We start from the raw sequence: 16134 nt of genomic DNA, 5'->3' as shown, positions 1-16134 counted from the left end.
AGTTAATAAAAATGAATCAGAAAGTTATGTGTACCCCAAAAATTGAGCCATTAAAAACTACAACTTGTCCCGCCAAAAAAAAAAAACCCTTATAAAGCTATATAGACGAAAAATTTTTAAAGTTTAAGCTCTTTGAACCCGACATGACCAGACGTTTCTGCGGAGCGGTTTACCATGAACATCACACGACCAGACGTTTCTTCGGAGCGGTTTACCATGAACATCACACAACCAGACGTTTCTGCGGAGCGGTTTACCATGAACATCACATGACCAGACGTTTCTGCGGAGCGGTTTACCATGAACATCACATGACCAGACGTTTCTGCGGAGCGGTTTACCATGAACATCACATGACCAGACGTTTCTGCGGAGCAGTTTACCATGAACATCACATGACCAGACGTTTCTGCGGAGCAGTTTACCATGAACATCACATGACCAGACGTTTCTGCGGAGCGGTTTACCATGACCATCACATGACCAGACGTTTCTGCGGAGCAGTTTACCATGAACATCACATGACCAGACGTTTCTGCGGAGCGGTTTACCATGACCATCACATGACCAGACGTTTCTTCGGAGCTGTTTACCATGAACATCACATGACCAGACGTTTCTGCGGAGCGGTTTACCATGAACATCACATGACCAGACGTTTCTGCGGAGCGGTTTACCATGAACATCACATGACTAGTCACTTATATGACTTTATTGTATATTATTATAACACTGTATCCATGTAGAGGATGTGTTACTGGACATTGTTAAAGGGATTCTGTCACCTCGTTTTCGAGCCCTATAAAAGCACACAGCCCTATAGGACCAGTATATATTGCGGACATGCTAGCGGCGATCTACCCATGCATGTCCGCAGCTCTATAACCGAAAACGAGGTGACAGAATCCCTTTAATGACCAGGTCCTAGTAGAAAAGGGGATTTAGCCAAATCACTGTGAAGCAACTAAATACTATGACAGACCAACAAATGATGGGAAATAGCCAGCTCCCATACATCATAGCATGTGTCTGCACCGTCCTGTCATTCCTACAACTACTGCTCTCAGCATGCAAGTACTACAGCCAGAACGTCAGAAACCAGAAGGCCAACCCAACCAGTCAGCGGTCACGTGACTCAGCAGCTGTAGGAGCAAGAGCTTTGCTTTCCTAATTATTATTGTAATTTGTGATAGGACCTAAACACTGCCAATCAAAAAAACAACCAATTATAAGCAGCTAAACAAAATGCCTAGCTAGAACTGGCAACCAATAGGGGACCGGTAGTCTCATCCAATCAGCGTTCAGTTATCAGTATTCTATTTTTTTATCCTAAACGCCATTGAGCCATCGTAAACCCGCCCAGTCTGTGCTCTAACCAATTAAAATACAGCCCTGCCCCCAAAGCCAATCAAGATAAAGGTTTCATGGCTGGTGCTTGTGTATCTGTCAGGACTTCAGAGCAATAAAAAGGTAAGTAGCGGTGTCAGGGCTTGAGCGAGCGAGTGTGAGGAATGGCAGCAGCCGGGGGTTGGCACCGTGCTTCTACCGTAGGGGCGTGCTCGTCTTCCCTCAGCTGTGTCCAGTGTGGCAGGGGATGGAGCGCTCATAGGGTTACACGGTGTTCCTATGTATTCAGTTACTGCGGTCATCTGCTGCTCTGGAATCAGCTGACCAGGCGTGGATAGACGGGATAGGGCCGGCTGGTCTGTGATGAGACCGGACAGTCATCCACTGTACTATAGGTGCAGTCATCTGCCCATAAGGGCTCGGGGAGAGACAGGGTGCTACAAGCTGTGAATGGCAACTGGATCCATCAACAGCAGCAGTGCTTATTATACAGTAAGCAGTGGTGTAGCGTGGGTTGCCAGCACCCGGGGCAAGCCAAAAATTGCGCCCCCCCCCCCCCTTGTGCCTACCCCAGACACGCCACTTTTAACAGATACTGTAGTAGATCACTAGCAGTCCTATGTAACACCTCAGATAACAGAGATAACTCTCTGAGTACAGATAATGTAGTAGATGGGTGTAAGCCCCCAGAATTCAGAACACACACACAGTGTGACCTGAAGTCTGGGGCCAGAATGTGGCAGTATGTGCCAAATTCTCAATCTTCTCCCCCCAACCCTACCATGAAACAGATATGTGTATGGACATTTTTATTACAGTAGAATACCGCACCATACCTGTTACATCCAGTGACGTCTCCTGTGATGTAGACTCTCCTCGGCGTCTTCATTCAGAGATAGGACCGCCATGATAACTTCTTTCAGCGGCTTCTCGTCTCTGCAGAGTTTCACCGAAAAAAATTTAGGTTCCTCATTTTACTATCATGCTCTCCTTCCTGGTGTCTCAACACTGTCATCCTGCTGCCCCCCAATACTGAGCTAGAGCCAGACAGATAGCTTTCATTCCCCATAATATTATTCCCCCTGTATATTATAATGGCCCCCTCTTTATTATTAATGTACTGGCCCCCTCTCTAATAATGGAGGGGGGGGCAGTACATTAATAATTTTCTTACCTCCCTCTTTGCTAATATAATGTCCCCCTCGTTATTATTAATATAATGGCCCCCTCTTATTACTGTGCCAATGCCATTGAATAGGATAGCTTCTTTCTGCTCCAGTCCTCTCCCACCCACCATACTGCCCCCAGAGCCTCTGCAATTAGGTAAGGTAACATAAAAAAAAAAATACTTGCCTATCTCCTTCCCCGCTTGTGGCGTCACGAACGCCTCACTGTGCCTTCCTGCGCCGCGTCATCACGTCATCTCGCGAGACCCGGCGCAGGAGGTCACAGTAAGGTTATCGTGACCAAGTCCTGCATCGCTCTACTGCCTTATAGGCTTCAGGCCACTAGGCCTGAAGCCTATGGGGCATAACGTAGGGGACCGTAGCCCTCATTAAAATTTCAGCTGCCTGGCGCCCCCTGCAATTTGGCGCCCGGGGCAACGGCCCCTCCGCCCACGCCCCTGACAGTAAGGCCCCTTTCACACGGGCTAGTTTTACACGCGGGTGCAATGCGTGAAGTGAACGCACAGCACCCACACTAAATCCTGACCCATTTATTTCAGTGGGTCTGTGTACATGAGCATATTTTTAATTTTTTTTTTTTATGCAAACCCTTTGAAATGTTTTTTTGCGCTCTCTGTATACGGAACCAATGTAAACAGAACCAAAAAAAGTTTGTGTGCAAGAGGCTTACGGCTTACATTTTTCACGCACGTAAAAAAATAGCAATTGATTGCTCCCATGCGGAAGAGATAAACACTGAACGCAATTGCATTCTCAACTGACTGAACTTGCGAGTTTCACTGAACGCACCCTGAGATCCATATTGTTCATGTGAAAGAGGCCTAATGCAAGGCTCTTCAGTCTGTACCATATTTCCAGGGTGTACATAAATGTTTCCACAGACCCCCGCTTACTAGAGGGGTGAAGCGTTTATCCTTTGGCCTCCACCAGATCTGTATGCATTGGCATGCAATTGTTATTTTTATTTGCATAGCCATATGAGGGCTTGATTTTATTTTTATTGATTTATTTTTTATTTATTTTTTTTATTTTATTTTTTATTGGATTGGTCTGACTAAGTTTACCTTAGTTCCCTATTTAATACTTTTGTATAGGTGTTGAATTACCCAGTAATTGCAGCATGTTCTTTCCTCCCCCAGGCATTTCAGTGGTGCGGCTAAAACAGCCCTGCTTGGTGTCCTCCGTCTCCTATATACAGAAGACTGAGGACGTAGTAGTGCGCAGTCCCAAACGCTGCATGCGCGCTCCTGTCGGACCGGGAGGGCCAATATTCTCAATCAACTACTCAGGAGGAAGAGGGCGTGTTTTAAGTCTGCAGAAAGCAGATTGGTTGGGGTGCGCGTTCCCAAGAGGAGCCGAATTAATTCTGGGTAGTTAGGGAGGGGAGGTCTTAGCCTCAGGGTAAAGGCATCGGCGGCCATCTTGAGAAGATAGTCCGAAAGAAGTCTTATGAGGAGCAGTTGCTATGGACAGAATCTTATTGAACAAGTGGTATGTGAACACAATAATTAGTGATTATGGATTATCACCACAGCAGCAGCAACATAGATTTAATTTTGAGTGAAAATATAACAGCTATCCTTTTAATATTGCATATGATGTAGTGGGAAGCTGGACAAAAAAAAAAATTCCGAATGGCGTGTAAAGCCTTATTCACACATCACTGATATGATCAGTGATTGTGAGCCAATACCAGGAGTGGAAGCTACACAGATATAAGGGTGCTGGCACACGGTGCAGTTCTGACATGCTTTCAGGATTAGGGTTGTTGCGGATATCGAAATTTCGATACCCAATCGATACTTTTGTCCGGGACTTCAATTTTTTCGATACTGGGCTGCGCTGCCGCACAGTCTAGTATCACAGAACATGAGCGCGCTCATGTTCCCTCAGCAGCACAGGGGAGAAGGAAGCAGTCTCTCCCTCCCCCGTGCCGCTGCTGCCACCAATGATAGCAGGACTTTTAAATGGGTCCGGACATTAAGTTACCAGGCTACATAGACTGGCGCCCAGGGATCTCCCTGCACTTACGATTATCCCTGGGCGCTGCTCCGTTCGCCCGCTGTGCCCCCATTACTGTCTCCTCCTCCGTATGCTAATTACTACTATCGGAGCAATGGGCAGGAGACATCAGCTTCTCTCCTGGGCGTCTCCTTCTCCCTGGCTGTAGCGCTGTCCAATCGCAGCTCAGAGCGTCACAGCCAGGGAGAAGTCTTTAACTTTTAATACAGGAGGCGGGTGCCGGCAGCAGAATCGCATAGCTGGCACCCTGCTTCTGACAGGGAGCTGTGATCCGCGGCAGTTAACCCCTCAAGTGCGGCACCTGAGGAGTTAACTGCCGCTGATCTTCTTCCGGTACCAGCCTCCTGTACTAAAGGTTAATTATCATTGCTGGCACAATGCGCTCAACCCCCCCCCCCAGTATTAAAATAATTGGTGGCAGTGGCCACAGGGTCCCCTCTCCCCTCCTCCTCATTGGTGGCAGTGGTAGCTTCTGATTGGAGCCCCAGCAGTGTAATCCCGGGGCTCCGATCGGTTACAATGGCAGCCAGGACGCTACTGAAGCCTTTGCTGCCATGGTAATCTCCCTGCTGCTTGTGTGTACTATGCAGAGGGCAGCAGGGAGAGTGAAGTCCTATTCACGCTGATAGAAATCTATAACCCTGGGTTCACACCTGAGCGTTCCGAAAGGAGCGCTCTGTATGCGCGATTGTACAGGCATTTGCAATCACGCATACAGAGACAAGCGAACGCCCGTTGTCGCGCGTTCCCAAAAGTCTAGGGTTGGGGTGAATAGGACAAGGGATGAAAAGATCCCAGGTTCTAGCCCCTAAGGGTACTTTCACACTAGCGTTAGTGTGATCCGGCAGGCAGTTCAGTCGTCGGAGCTGCCTGTCGGATCCACTGATCGGTGTGCATCCGACTACAAATGCATTGCAAGAACGCATCTGTCTCTCCGCTTGTCCGTCCTTCAGTTTTGCAATGCCGGATCCGGCACTAATGCAAGTCAATGGGAATTAATGCCAGATCCGGCATTCCGGCGACTGATCAGGCATTTTGGACGGACATAATACCGCAGCCAAAACGCCTGACAGTGACTGAACGGATTTCTATCCATTCAGAATGCATGGGGATATGCCTGATCCTTTTATTTTTTTTTTTTATTTTTTTTTTTTCAGCACCGCACCATGCCGGAAAAAGAATAACTAGTGTGAAAGTACCCTAAGGCCTCATGCACACGACAGTGCTGTTTTTTGAGGATCTGCAAAAAACGGAAGCCGCCCGTGTTGCCTTCTGCAATTAACGGAACAGGCGCCGGCAATATAATTGCCTATTGTCTGCAAAGCGCGGACAAGAATAGGACATGTTATAGTTTTTTTTTTTTTTTTTTTTGAACAGAGCCACGGATGCGGACAGCACACGGAGTGCTGTCTGCATCTTTTGCAGCCCAATTGAAGTGAATGGGTCCGCATCCGAGCCGCCAAAACGGCAGCGTGTGCAAGAGGCCGAAGGGGGAAAATAGTTATTAAACTGTATAAAAAAAAAAAAAAACACACCAAGTATAAATCACCCCCTTTCCCAATTTTACATATAAACAATAAATAAACATCCCATATCGCCATGTCCGAAGAGTCCAAACTATTAAAATATAAAAAAAATCTATGCGGTGAACCCCGAAACAGAAAAATAAAAAAACTGCGCGATTCGCCATTTTTAAAAAAAGCGGAATGCATCCTGAATCTGTGCCATTACCCAAAGGGTTCATGCACACGAACGTATTTTCTTTCTGTGTCCGTTTCCAGTCTTTTTCACTTCAGTGGGTCTGCAAAAAAAAAAAAGAAATAACTCCGTATTTCCGTTCCGCAAAAGAATAGAACATTTCCTCTTATTGTCCACATTACGGACAAAATACAGAATGCACACGGACGTCAAAAACACATATGGTCGTGTGCATGAGCCCTAAGGCCGAATGCACATGGACGTGAGCGGTCCGTGGTATCCCGGCCTGGCATTCTGCTGACAGCAGGAGCGCACGGCGTCATTGGTTGCTATGACGCCGTGTGCTTCATGCCGCCGCTGCACTGCAGTAATACACTCGTATGATCTATAAGTGTATTTCTATATATGACGCCGTGCGCTCCTGCTGGCGGCAGGATGCCAGGCTGGGATACCACGGACCGCTCACGGCCGTGTCCCTTAGGCTGAATGCACACGGCCGTGGAAAAGATCTGTGCCTGTTCTGTGTTTAGAGCCGCACCTGGTTTTGGATCCAAATCGCCGATGGAAATCGCTGACCGAACAAGTTTAGTTTTTATGATGTTCACTATGCAGTAAAACTAAGCTGTTACCTTCATTCTCTGGGTCAGTACGATTACAACTATACCACTTTTTTTATTTTTATTTTGTTTTGTAGTGTTGTATTACTGAATTACTATAAAATTATAAACTTTTTTTATAATTGTCTACAGAGCTGTTTGAGGGCTCGTTTTTTGAAGGACAATCCGTAGTTTATATTGGAGTTTGTATGACTATTTGATCACTTTTTATTCAAGGGTTTTTTGTTTTGGTTTTAGGGAGGTGAAGCCACAAAAAAGGTGCTTTTTGCCATTTGGATTCCCACCCATTATGCATTATTGCATGGGATAAATATTTTTTATAATAGCATGGGCATTTTCAGATGTGGTGATTAGTATTGATCGAGCACCGTAGTGCTCGAGGGCTTGGGCCGAACGCATTGTGATATTTGGGTTCTCAACCAAGCACCCAATTTATAATCGAAGTCAATGGGAGAACCTGAGTATTAAACCAGTTACCCCCTGCTCTGAAGAGTGCCTGGTTAATAAGAAAATGTCAGAAATTGTTGGTAACGCCACCGAAATGGTTCTGTAACAGCATGGGGAGGATGTATGGATGTATCTTGGACTTGCTGGTCGCTGCTGGGAACTATGTTGTCCGAATAGTATGCCAATTTTACATAATGACAATAAAACGCACAAAACCAAGGAAAAAATTGATTTTAGGGGAAAAATTGGTAGAAAACATTCTTTCCAGAATATTTACTTGTATATAAAGTGCAAGTGCTGCCAAAAATTACAAGGAAGAGGCACTCCGATAAACCCTTAGTTACACATAAAGGAAGGCATCATGCACACCCTTTAAAAATTGATTGTTGGCCTGCTGGTGACCCTCAAACATTAGGAGCAAGGGCCTGATTATGACAATCTAAAACATTATGGGCGGTGGCCTGCTGCCGCTTTGGTGACTCTAGTTAACCTGGGGCCCATGGCATGTCCCTGTGACAGCAACAATCCATTTGGATGACTGACCTATCAACTTTCGATGCAATAGTCGGCTCAAAACCATTGTAGACTACGGGTAATTGGTGTTTGATTCCGGAGAGGGAGCCTGAGAAACAGCTACCACATCTAAGGAAGGCAAGCGGGTGGCGCGCAAATCGCACACTCACAACTCATGGAGGTAATGACGATGAATAACAATACAGGACTCTTAAGATGCCCTTTACAGGGAATGTCACTGCGGTATTTTGGATGAGGAAATGTTATACAGGCGAGGCCCTGCTGCCGCTTTGACTCTAGATAACGTATACCTGATCGCACGTCCCTGTGATGTCCAAGATTAATTTTGATATCTTCCCTATCAACGTTCGATTGTTCTTTTATGCGCTTAACGTTCTTTTATGCGCTTAACATAGTGACCACCGGTAACAGGGAATCATTGTTCGAATTCAGAGAGGGAGCCTGATAAACGGCTACTACTTCAAAGCAATCCAGCATGAGTTGCGGGCTTGGAGGTGAGCTGACCCTGAAAGATTTGAGTTGTGGGCCTGCTGGTGAGCTGAGGTGGAACCGACAAACCCAACTTGATTTTGATGGCTGCAATAATCTGCAGGTGACCGTCATACAGCTCTGCAGATTTGTTTCCAACTGCATCCTTCTCAATCTGTGGCCTCAGTCTTTTATCCAGATTGTCATTGTGCCACTATGTGGCCTCCTCATGCTGATCACCATGCTGCTTAAAAGGCCTTTAAACTGATCAACCACAATTTAATTAAGGTTTCGGAATCTATAAACCCAACTTGCTTTTGTGGGCTGCATCAGTGGCGTAGCTAGAAATGATAGGACCCCACCGGAATTTTTTTTTTCAATGAAGCTCCATCCCACAGTATTTTTTTTATTTCTTTTTGACCCCCCCCCCCCCCCCTTTCCTTGCTGCCCCCATTCCTGTAGTTAGTAAAGGTTGCTCTCTCAGACCAGGGCCATCAGCTGTTCTATCTGTTTTATACACTGTCTATACTGCCACTGTATATAATTTCATTGTGTATTGTTGAGGGGGCCCTGACCAAATCCTTTAGTCCTCCTCCTGGATGGGCCCCTTCTGGGTCAGGGCACCAAAGCTGCAGCTTCCCCTATAGCTACGCCCCTGGTCTGCATTAATTTGCAGGTGACCGTCATACAGCTCCACAGATTTGTTTCCGTATGCATCTTTCTCAACAATCTGTGGCCTCAGTCTTTTATCCAGACTCATGCTGCCATCTCCATAGTATGTCACCTTGCCACTTTTTTTTTTTTTTTTTTTTTTTTTAAATCGCCGTGCTGATTCTGCTTAAAAGGCCTTAAACTGATCACGAGGTCCACAATCTAATGACTGTTTTACGCACAAAACCAAAGTAAAAAATCGATTTTATGGGAAACGTTTTCTTTCACTTTATATACATAAGTAAATATACAGGAAAGTGCTTCCAAAAATTACAAGGAAGAGGCACTACAATACAACCTGTATGTCACATAAAGGATTGCCTCCTTTACATGAAGTTGCGGTCCTGCAGGTGAGCTGACCCTGTAAAACATTTCAGTTGTGGGTCTGCTGGTGAGCGCAGCCTGTAAAAAAAATAAATAAAAAAATAAAATAAAATTCGAAGGACATGGGACTAATAAGCAATGCATGCTGATATGACGGAGGAGGAGTATGAGAAAAGACTAGTGAGATTCAACCATATATCCTTGTTTGTGGTGGAAGGGGTGCATGGGAATAGTGTATTAACTACATTAAAAACAACACATGTAAAGTGCCTTTATGTTCAGCATTCCTCTGGAGTCAAGAAGTCATGGTCAATCCAGGCCTTGTTCATTTTTGAGTCAACCTGTCAGCATTTTCAGTTGACAGGCGGATATGCTTATCTGTTATAATGCCACCAGCAGCACTAAATACACACTTGGACAAAACGCTGGCGGCGGGGCAGGCCAGCACCTGTAAAGGGTAGAGCGCCAGTTCATGCCACATGTACAGCTTGGACACCCAGTAGTTGTAAGGCACTAGGGGATCATTGAGGATGCTGACACGGTCTGCTATGTACTCCTCCACACTTCCAATTTTTTTTTCTCTCCTTGTGGCAGTAGGCCGCACATCAGGGTGAGGGTGCTGGCAGGGTGTCGTGAAACTGTCCCAGGCTTCGGAGAATGTTGCCCTGCCTTTGTTGGAACTGCTGTGTTCCCCTTGTCTCCCCTCCTTGGTTGGCCAAAAAAGTATGAACTCTACAGCCAGCGTTCTCAGATGGAAAATTTTGGAGCAATTTTTCAATAAGGATCTTCTGGTATTGCACCATTTTGTTCATTCTTTCCACCAGAGGAATAAGAGATGAAAAGTTATCTTTGTAGCGGGAGTTGAGAAGAATGAACAACTAGTAATCTGTGTTTAAAATGCGTATAACACTTGGGTCACGGGAAAGGCAGCCTAACACGAAGTCAGCCATGTGTGCCAGAGTACCAACAGGCGAAACTTCGCTGTCGTCATCAGGAGGATCACTCCCAATCTTCTCATCCTCTTCCTCCTCTTCTGCCCACCCACGCAGAACAGATGGAATGAAACTTCCATGGGTACTACCCTCTGTAGCTGAGGCAACAGTCTCCTGCTCCTCCTCGTCAGCCTCCAATTCGCGCTGAGAAGACTGAGGGTGGTCTGGCTATCCTCAACCTGTGTAATGTAATTTCCACTCCTTCCACATGCAAAGTGTCATCCTTAATTGTGAGCAGCGAGCGTTTGAGAAGACACAGAAGTGAATGGTGACAATTTTGTAAGAAAACAGTTTTGAGTGGCACTGCTAACCTTCCCCCTTTTCTTCAAAGCTGGAAAAAAATGTAACTTTTTGCATACTGGATGTGCTGATATGCTACCTAATGGTGCTCTTCCCATAACAATGTAATTTCAAAGAATAGGAAAATATTGAGGCGGCACTCACCATTCGGTGCAGCAAGCTTTTTATTCCTCCAGGATTGGTCGCTGGATGCATCAATAGCTGAATACTTCGGAAAGCTAGATACATATAATGCGGAGTACATCAATCACTGGATACAAAAGCTGAGTACAAATAGGATGTGGCATGGGACAGACTTGCATACATGCAGTGAGTGAAGTTTGGCGATGGCCATTTCGCTCGTCGGCGCTTCATCTGGCCCTGAATGGTGACACTCATAATAGCGTTATTGCCGCTCACCATCTGTGTTGATTCCTCAAAGTTGCGTAAAACCTCAGAGGTCAGACATCCATGCCCACTCCTCACTTGTGAATAGCGGAAGCTGACTGGAAAGACGACGTCCATGTTGCAGCTGGTATTCCACAACTGCCCTCTGCTGCTCACAAAGCCTGGTCAACATGTGGAACGTGGAGTTCCGGCATGTGCTCATGTTGCACAACAGCCGGTGATCTGGCAATTTCAAGCGCTGCTGCTGCGTTGACAGACCAGCTGAAGCTGTCGGTGACTTGCGGAAACTGAACCACAAGGTTGAATACGTGGGCAAAGCATCGGATGTGTCTAAGGTTGCCTAGCTCCAAAGCCGCCACCAAGTTACAGCCATTATCGGACACAACCATGCCTGGTTCTAGGTAGGAGTGGCAAGAGCCACAGCTCAGTCTGGTCTTTTATCCCCTGCCACAGCTCTGTGGCGGTGTGCTGTTTGTCACCTAGGCAGATCAGCTTCAGCACAGCCTTTTGCCACTTCCCCAATGCAGTGCTACACTGCTTCCAGCTACCATCTGATGACTGACTGGGCTGCATGCGGATAATTCGTAGGTGGAAGTGGAGGAGGAGAAGTGGGGGTTGGCCCGCAATCCTTGGCATCGGTAGCACCTGTGCCATCCCAGGGTACAAGTCGCTCCCAGCCTCCACAATATTCACCCAGTGTGCAGTCAGGGGAATGTAGTGTCCCTGGCCGAAAGCACTCGTCCGTGGTTAAGTGGACCTTCCCAGTAACTGTTGGTCAGGGCAAGTGTGATGTTAAGGGACTCGTGTTGGTGTAAGGCTGGCACGGCACACCTTGAAAAATAGTGGCAGCTGGGGACTGCATAACGAGGGACGGCCACTGACATCAGGCCTCAGTGTCCACAAGCCTAAATGGCAACATTTCCAAGGCCAGTAATTTGGAAAGCTGCACATTTAGGGTTATGGCCTGTGGGTGGCTGGGTATTTGCACTTTCATTCAAATGCCTGAAGTAATGTCATTTGGATGCTGCGCTGGGACAGGGAAGTGGATGTGGTTGCTGATGGTGCTTGCAAAGGTCAAAGTGCAGGGCAGGAGGCATCCGGGCCTGCATCTTGGACAGGGGATTGGCCAGCACATAACACTGGGGAAGAGGAGGCAGTGGTGTGACCCGCAGACAGATTGTGGACCCAAGCGTTCAGCCCACCTATTGGGGTGCTTTGATGCCATGTGGCGGATCATGCTGGTGAAGGGGAGGTTGCTAGTGTTCACGCCCCGGCTCATTTTGGTGTGGCACAGGTTGCAAACTACTACTTTTGTCATCTACGCTTTATTAAAAAAAGCGCCATACTGCCGAACACCTACCCCTTGGCAAAGGAGATTTACGCAAGGGGGTGTTCCGTGGAACAGTTGCGGGCCTGTTTGGTGCCTGCCTTCTACCTTTTGCCACCCCAGTGCCTGTTGCAGTGGTGCAGATCCCTCCCCCTCTGTACTGCTCTCCTCACTCATCTTATTGCCACCTTCCTAGGTTGGGTCAGTGACCTCGTCATCCAGCACTTCCTCACTCTGATCATCCTCCTGATTTGCTGACCTAACCACAACCTCAGTGATTGACAACTGTCTCATTCTCTTCCTCAACCTCTTGAGACAGTATTGCGGTTGAGTCATTGGCAACTGTGTGTCTCGTCATCATCCACCTCATTAAACACTAATTGCTGTTCCCCAGCGTCATGTTCTTGTGACTCTGTATGCTCAATAGGTTGGGAATCTCGGGTCCCTCTTCAAGCGTGCTTGGTGAGAGGGCCAAATCAATTTAATGGCGATGAAAAGAGGTCCTCGGAATATCCGAGTGTGGGATCACTTGTTTGGCCAGACTGTAAATGGTGGGAGGAAGGAGGATCAGGGTGAAAATTGTGTGGACCAGACTTCTGGCTATTGAGACTGGACTTGGTGGAAGACTGGGTGGTGCTTAACCGACTGGAAGCACTATCTGCTGCAATCCAACAGACCACCTGCTCGCATTGGGCTGACTTCAAGAGTGGTGTCCTGCGCCGCCCTGCAAACTGGGACATGAAACTAGGTATCTTGGATGATTTGTATTCCTTGTGCTCTGGCAGCAGGCACAGTTTCAACGTGCTCAGGGCCACTGTCTCTGCATGCACCATCAGCATCTCTGCCACTTCCCCGTCCCTTAATGCTCGCCTTCTTCATATTAAATGTTATGCACGCTTGACACACAAGATGTGGCATGGATGTCACAGTTCACAGCAAGCACAGTATAAGGAAAATAGATTTCACTTATATTTTTACTATCTCTTGTCCTGACACAGACGCTATTGCAGCACAGATGTGAGAATTCGCTGCAGGGACCGTTTATAGGAAAAATGTGGATAAATTATCGAAAACAGTCCTAACTTCTACAAACCTATGAATACAGAATAAACCTAATCAAACTAATATGAAAATCTTCATCTACTTGCATATTAAGTTATACCAGCAAGAATTTGTCTTTATGTAAAAAACAATGATTTAAATCAAGCCTTGCTGACTAGTGATTTAAATCAAATCCACCCTGTTTGGGGCACAAAAGATCAAGAGTTTTTCCATTTAAATGAAAACATAACATTTTTAATTCAGAAAGAATAGAAAAAACCTGACAAATTTATTTTTTTATTCCCAGAAATGTAAAAACAAAATACTCCTTTTTGATTAGACTGAGTCCTCCTGCTGGGATAGGCCTCCTAAATTGGATGCCCCAATTGCTTTATTTGAAGATCTTTGCACCTTAAGATCCTTTGGCTAGACGAGCAGAAGTTTACCTTAGGCTACTTTCACACTTGCGCTTGATCGGATCCGTTCTGAACGGATCCGATCATATTAATGCAGACGGAGGCTCCGTTCAGTACGGATCCGTCTGCATTAATAACTTAGAAAAATTTCTAAGTGCGCAAGTAGCCTGAGCGGATCCGTTCAGACTTTCAATGTAACGTCAATGGGGGTCGGATCCGCTTGAAGATTGAGCCATATGGTGTCATCTTCAAGCGGATCCGTTCCCATTGACTTACATTGTAAGTCTGGACGGATCCGCGCGGACAGCTGAACGCTGCAAGCAGCGTTCAGCTGTCCGCCTGGCCGTGCGGAGGCGAGCAGAGCGGAGGCTGAACGCCGCCAGTCTGATGCAGTCTGAGCGGATCCGCATCCATTCAGACTGCATCAGGGCTGGACGGAAGCTTTCTGCTCCGCTCGTGAGCTCCTTTAAACGGAGCTCATGAGCGGACAGCAGAACGCTAGTGTGAAAGTAGCCTTACAAAAGTATGGGAGGCCTCTACCCAGGCATTTAAACTGAATATTGGCACTACTTCTTCTACTGCCAGATCGTTAAAGTTATGGCTACAAGAACTGGAGTCCCATATCCAGAATAAAACCTCCAGAGACCAATTACTAGTAGTGTTCCCCACCGTCCTTAAAGCGGTAAACTTCATCTCTGATGTTTCTGCGGATGCGTTAAAATTAAATGCAAGGTCAGCTGTTCTAATTCTGCCAGGAATGCTATTTGGCTTAAAGGGTTTCTACCACCAGATTGTGACCTATTTAGCTGTCTGACACTAGCGATCTGCTAGACCTGTGTTCTTGCTGCGGTTAACCTTAAAGAAACGTACTTTTATTGATATGCAAATGAGCCTCTAGGTGCTATGTGGGCGTCTTTTCAGCATCTAGAGGCTCTGTCTACTCACCATGTCTGCCGCCCTTCTCGCCCCCTCTCGTCTAGATTGACAGCCTACTTCGCTCCATCTCGGCTGAATTCTCGCGTCTGTGCCGTGCGCTTCTGTATTCAGCGCAGACACAGTGACTGTCAGACCTCTCTATGCGCCGGCATCTTTAGCGCAGGGAGAGGTCCAACGGTCACTGCGTCTGCGCTGAATACAGAAGCGCAGGCGTGAGAATTCGGCTGAGATGGCGCTCTGGATTATCCCTAAAGGATGATGTCGGGGGTGAGAATATGCTGTGCTGAACTGAATATTTCTGCCCTATCCTTTTCTGGCAGTGACACTTTCCCCTTACCCCATTGATAATGCATACAAGCCCAGCTAACTGTGTGTGTATAGGAGTTGGGGAAGAGGGCTGGACAGTCATTCAGCTGGCCTCTACTGAATGTATATGGCCTGCTCAGGGGTAAGGTCATACACATGGTAGGTAACCAAAGTACCATAACCTATGGCCGACAACCATGCATCCTATACAACCAGACACAACCACATGCAAATTGATGGCATTGTTATTTATTGCTGTAAAGGAGTACATGTGAGGGGTCCCTAAAGGATAGACCATCAATTTTAAAATCCTCAAAAACTTAGTTTCTTGGTCATAACATACCTTGTGCATTGAGTTTATAGTCCTAGAACTCAGCTTGATGTGCACTTCTTGCAGATTTGTTCACTTATGGCTGTGAAGGTATAAGGGGTCGTGAAGGTATACATTTATCACCCATCCACAGAGTGTCCAATCGGCTGTAGTCCCATAAAGGCACACATGCAACTCAATTCATACAGATGCAATGGAGTCCTTTCTAATGATCTGTGGGGTACCAGAAGTCGGAGTCTATGGGCAAGCATAACGGATCCGTCTGGACCTGTCGACAGGATATTATTATTTTTTTTTATATATTTTTTTCGTCCTGCATAACAGAAACCAGACTGGATCCGTTATGCTTGCCCATAGACTTCTATTAGGACAGAATAAATGGAATGCCTCTTAAAGGCTTCTGTTTTGCATTCTGTTATAAATGGAACCTATAATGGAATGGCATAATGCTAGTGTGAGCCCACCCTTAGCTGGGGAACGTACACAACACTTACCTGGTGACCTTCCTTGTCTTCCGCTTATTCTCAGACTACCTGATGCATACTGTATATTTGGTAGTCTAGAACACGTCCTGCTGCCCTCGGATTAGCCAGCATTGATCACATGAACAGTGCTGACCAATCCAAGAGCAGGGCTGGTAGGAAGTGTCTTTGACTACCAATACAGTGTGCATCAGATAGTGTGAGAAGTGGTGGAGCCAGGAAATTGCCAGATCTGTAGCTGAAAGATAAAGAGGAGGTCAG

General features: G+C 46.5%; 1 protein-coding gene across 1 annotated transcript in view; it reads left to right on the top strand.

Annotated features, from left to right (window-relative positions):
- The first annotated feature begins 1346 nt into the window (after positions 1-1346).
- The window catches only part of LRRC28 (leucine rich repeat containing 28), a 68970-nt gene continuing 54182 nt past the window's right edge, over positions 1347-16134 (top strand). Inside the window, exon 1 of the mRNA XM_044279432.1 lies at positions 1347-1470. The gene's annotated coding sequence lies outside the window, so the exon portion shown is untranslated. The remainder of the gene's footprint in view (positions 1471-16134) is intronic.

The sequence above is a fragment of the Bufo gargarizans genome, chromosome 2 (genome assembly GCF_014858855.1).
Source record: "Bufo gargarizans isolate SCDJY-AF-19 chromosome 2, ASM1485885v1, whole genome shotgun sequence".
NCBI classification, from domain to species: Eukaryota; Metazoa; Chordata; class Amphibia; order Anura; family Bufonidae; genus Bufo; species Bufo gargarizans.
Note: the sequence above shows the minus strand (reverse complement) of the source record. Positions and strands in the feature narration are given on the sequence as shown.